Source organism: Diabrotica undecimpunctata, unplaced genomic scaffold, assembly GCF_040954645.1.
Source record: "Diabrotica undecimpunctata isolate CICGRU unplaced genomic scaffold, icDiaUnde3 ctg00000656.1, whole genome shotgun sequence".
In the NCBI taxonomy this organism is placed as follows: Eukaryota; Metazoa; Arthropoda; class Insecta; order Coleoptera; family Chrysomelidae; genus Diabrotica; species Diabrotica undecimpunctata.
In genome coordinates this window covers 278,504-284,389 of record NW_027311938.1, presented here as the reverse complement: position 1 = coordinate 284,389, position 5,886 = coordinate 278,504, and positions in this window count along the sequence as shown.

The window sequence follows — 5,886 nt, the reverse complement described above, 5'->3', positions numbered from 1 at the left end:
TCTCTCGTACTGTTGCGTGTTCATGTTTTAGGCACATTACTGCAATCAGTTTTTCCCTGAACGTCGTTATGTCCATTTTAGTGTTCAAAGTTGCATTAAAAAGGATTAGTTCGTTTACAACAGTGGTACTAATACTTTACGATACCATTAGATTGATCTGCAAACGGGATTACTGTAAGCTGATCTCTCATCCGAAACATCGATATAAGACTTAACGGAATTATTTTCCACTATTGTATTTGGTTTCCTTTTGGTACCTGTCAGTGTCTGTACCGTAATTATTTCTGTACAAGATTTGGTTGTTAAAAAACAAACTTCTTATTTGTCCACCCATTTCCCAACAATACCTTTTGTGTTGCTTTCAAGAGTTATCATGTCTCCTCTTGATAGTTTTTTTTTTCAAAGATCGTTTGATGATTTCGCAGCGTCCCTATTAAATGAATATTATTTCTAAACCAACTAAACCAACATTTGTATAGTAGCTCTCCGTTACTAATGTTCTACCACTTTTAAGAGCAAAGGCGCAAAATTTCGGGTCAATGCTTTTTAAATGCATTCAATTTTTTCGAATCCTGAGAAAACTGAAATTCTGGTAGACCAAGAACAACAAGAACAATTAATAAAGAAAATAATATTTTAAATTTACTTGATCAAGATCCAACAGTTAGCGTAAAGAATATAGCAAGACAAACAAATACTTCTTCTTCAAGTACTTGGCGGATACTGAAAGAACAGCAATTACATCCTTATCATTACAGACAAGTCCAAGAGCTCTTGCCAGATAATCTACCGGTTAGAGTGGATTTTTGTGAAACATTGCAACAAAGGACAGCCCACAATCCAGATTTTTTTAAATGCATTCTTTTTACGGACGAGGCCACCTTTACGCGACAAGGTATGTTTAACTCCCATAATGCACACTACTGGTGTGATGAGAATCCACGAGTTAAAAGGATAACCTTTTGACTCGTGGATTCTGGTGATCGTGATGACGTGATACCACATCATTTAAAGTTAATGTTTGGGCAGCAACTTTAGGTAACAAATTAATAGGTTATCATATTCTACCTGGAAATTTAAATGGTGATATGTATCTTGATTTTTTAAATAATTCCTTATTCGAGATATTAGAAGATTTAACGCTAAACGAGCGAAGATCTTTATTTTGTATGTACGATGGGGCTCCACCACACTTTGATAGAAGGTGTCGTAATTGGTTGAGTAATCATTTTCCGAATCGATGGATTGGTAGAGGTGCAGAAGCTCCGATTCATTGGCCTCCTCGGTCATACGATTTTAACCCTTTTGGACTACGCAGTTTGGTCGTATATTAAGGAAAAAGTCTACAGAGGTAAATTCACGCCAAGAATTGGAAGAAAGAATTCAACGTCAATTTAATGACATCACAGCTGATCCCCTACCGTTTAGAAGGTTAGTGGAATCTTTAGAAAAAAGAATAGACTTGTGTATTCGCGAAAACGGAGGGCATTTTGAACACTTACTGTAATTGAATTTTATTTTATGTTCTTAGTCATTAATTTAATTTTCTTCTTGGAGTTATGTTTAATTACTAACTATTTTATATCAGCATCATTTATTACTTCATAATTTTCAAATCAAAATATTCCGAAAACGGTACACAGTATCGAGTTTTACCAAGAGTTACCTTTTTCGTGTAAAATTGAATGATGTTTAAGTTTACTTGAAATTTTGATTAATAATTATACTCTTAAAAAAGTTATATTGACTAATACTTAGTACGATCCGTGTAAGTAGCGCCCTCTATGAGAATCAGATATAAAAACAAATTCATGGGATGTATCAGCTTCCAAAACATATTCGTATAAAATTTCATTACAATGTTGCCAGTAGTTTCGGCAAAATAGTAAAAAATGCGTATCTTGAAAACGGATGGCGTTACAAAAATTTTTTACTAAGCAAACCCCAATTATTTTTCAGTTTTTTACCTACCCTAGAGACGGGGTTACCTTTTTTTGAAACACCCTGTAGATATTTAAAGCGAAATTAACTTGTCAATTTGTTCGAAGAGTAAATATTTATTTCATAAATAAATAAAATCATTCTTAATTTGATGTTGGTAAAAGGTAAATGTGTCAGTTTTATTGGTCGAATAACTTTATTGATCGAATAAACCACTATTGTGGTTTCGTCATTGGTGAAACCAGTTCTCAGAGGATTAAATAAAATTTATGAACGTAGAAGGGAAAAAGTTAAAGCATACCTGTATATTATATAAACAAAAATCTAATTTTTAATCCCAGATTATTTTTTGAGACGTACATACCTTACCACAAGTGCTATAACTCCTACGATACTCACACTAAAAGTGCTAGCATACAACTAAACCTTCAATTCAATAAGATATATGACGCACCGGTGCGTCATCCGCCCCTCTTCAAGAAACAGGTGTATCATCAACACTGAACGTGTTAAGTGTGGAATCAAGATATTGCATTTCGTGAGAAGTATAATGAGCTGTTTTAGTGGGGTACAAAGTAATGTGTTTATGTACTTCGGAAAGTATTTCAGTTGGTATTTTATTATAACTCCTACTTTTCCCGCGTCGATCACGAGGAGTTTGCTGTTTATGAAGCAGATTAGATAACCGCTCACATATTTTCTTGGTGATTCCAAAGCTCGCCAAACATCCTTTTTTAGAAATAACAACTTTACTGCACAATCCATAAGACCTTGCAAGAAAACATCCTGTTCATCTTTATTGGATAAGTTGTTGAATGTGGAGAGAAGCGTGGTCTTCTCATCTGCATTCCAGTGAGACAATCTCTTCAACTTGCATCTGAAACAAATGAGGCAGATATTAAAACAACTTAAAATAATTGACAGATTAACATAACTTAAATAATCTTATGATCCATGATGATCGCCAACGTCCGGAACGGATAGGCACTTTAAGAAGAAGAAATAATCTTAGTAAATTGTGTTAGAATGTCAGCAAAATGCTATGCCAATGATTATTACATTAAGGTACAAAATAAAAGTACAATAAATTGAAAAGTAATATGGCTCAAACTGCTACTTATCCACATTTTAAGGCGGGAACACGTGCTAGTATCTTCTTTCCTGCTGTATTGACAAAAGAAACGCCGCGAACTCTTGCATCACGATATTTATTTCTTGCGTATTTATAAGAATTCACAGTATTCATTTGACTCTCGACCTGTAAACATCGATACGAATTAGGCGAAAGTTTATAGTGGTGATTAAAAACGGGCTCCGGCCGCGTTTTTACCGTCATTATCGTTCAAGTGGATATACTATTTATAAACTATTTAAAAATTAAAATATACAGTTTTAACAATTAAAATGAGTGCTCCACCAGATTTATCGGTGAGTGTTCCTTTTTATACTGCTACTGTTAATGGTCAAATAATAAATACTCAATATCAGCAACAGCAAATTCAACCAGAATGCCCAAATGTCCTTTTTCCACAAAATTTACAACCAAATTCAGCACAAATTTTAAATAACCCACCAACAACAATATATTATGTTCCTAACCAAGTACTATCACAATCTTCCTCAAACTGTCAATACAATCCTAAAATAAATCCCACATTATCTTCACCTCAAAATGGAGCTTACGATTCGATTGAGATGACACGTACATTACAAAGTGAAGAATCTTCAGGGGAAATCAGCGACATTGAGTCATCGGACATCCACGAATGGCAAACTAGACAACATAGTAACAAAAAACGCAAAATTAATCCTCCGACACCAACAGAAAACGAAGTCACAGTAGTAACTAGCAATAAATTTCAGATTCTACAAAATGAAAACGAAAACGACAACAATAACAGTACAGAAAATACCAACGAAACTCCAGCAACCTCTAAACCCCCACCAATTTTTATATATGGTGTTACTGAATACAATAAAATGGTTAATAGCCTATCGGAAGTAACACAAACAGAGACATTCTATTGTACAGCATTGAAGAACAACACAATAAAAATAAATTCCCGTGACTCAGAAACATACCGAAAACTGGTAAGACATTTAAACAGCAAAAAAATTGTGCATCATACGTACCAAATGAAAGAGGATAGAGCATACAGAGTTGTAATTCGTAATCTACATCATACAGTGCCCATTAATATAATAAAAAGCGAAATAGAAAAACATGGGCATTTAGTACGCAATATTGTAAATATAAAACACAGAGTAAGTAAGGACCCTCTAATGATGTTCTACGTCGATATAGAACCTAATCGAAATAATAAAAAAATATATGAAATTCAATTTATAAACAATGCGAAAATAGTTATTGAGCCACCGTATAAAAAGAATAACATTGTCCAGTGTACCAGATGCCAATTGTATGGACACTCTAAGACATACTGTAATAGACCTTATCACTGTGTCAAATGTGGAGGCAACCATATGTCAGCTGATTGTAAAAAACCTAGAGACACACCCGCCATATGTGCTCTCTGCAATGGAGCACACACCGCAAATTACAAAGGATGCATGGTATATAAAGAGTTAATTAGCAGTAGAAACAGAGCAAGAGGAGTATCATCGCACACTCCAGCGAACAATCAACTACAATATAACAGAAATACAGTACAGAATAATCCGCACTTAAACAATCAAAATCACGCGACTTACACACAAGCAACGGGTGGAATAAATGTAAATAATGTCCATAAAAATACGAACTCATACAACCAGAATCATGCAACTTACGCTCAAATAACAAGTGGAACACATGTAAGTAATACAAACAGTGACATTGGAGAGATGATGAAGAGTTTCCTTAACGAATTCAAAGCTATGTTTTCACAACTAATTAATCAAAATAGCGTGATCTTAAACATGCTTTCCACAGTAATAAATAAAATTAGTAATGGAACTTAAGTCACTACGAATTGCACAATGGAATGCCAACGGCCTAGGCAACCATAACACAGAAGTTACTAACTTTCTTAAACATAACAAAATTGATGTTCTACTCATATCGGAAACCCATTTCACTGACAGAACGATGTTCAAGATCCCTAACTCTTGGTAAAACTCGATACTGTGTACCGTTTTCGGAATATTTTGATTTGAAAATTATGAAGTAATAAATGATGCTGATATAAAATAGTTAGTAATTAAACATAACTCCAAGAAGAAAATTAAATTAATGACTAAGAACATAAAATAAAATTCAATTACAGTAAGTGTTCAAAATGCCCTCCGTTTTCGCGAATACACAAGTCTATTCTTTTTTCTAAAGATTCCACTAACCTTCTAAACGGTAGGGGATCAGCTGTGATGTCATTAAATTGACGTTGAATTCTTTCTTCCAATTCTTGGCGTGAATTTACCTCTGTAGACTTTTTCCTTAATATACGACCAAACTGCGTAGTCCAAAAGGGTTAAAATCGTATGACCGAGGAGGCCAATGAATCGGAGCTTCTGCACCTCTACCAATCCATCGATTCGGAAAATGATTACTCAACCAATTACGACACCTTCTATCAAAGTGTGGTGGAGCCCCATCGTACATACAAAATAAAGATCTTCGCTCGTTTAGCGTTAAATCTTCTAATATCTCGAATAAGGAATTATTTAAAAAATCAAGATACATATCACCATTTAAATTTCCAGGTAGAATATGATAACCTATTAATTTGTTACCTAAAGTTGCTGCCCAAACATTAACTTTAAATGATGTGGTATCACGTCATCACGATCACCAGAATCCACGAGTCAAAAGGTTATCCTTTTAACTCGTGGATTCTCATCACACCAGTAGTGTGCATTATGGGAGTTAAACATACCTTGTCGCGTAAAGGTGGCCTCGTCCGTAAAAAGAATGCATTTAAAAAAATCTGGATTGTGGGCTGTCCTTTG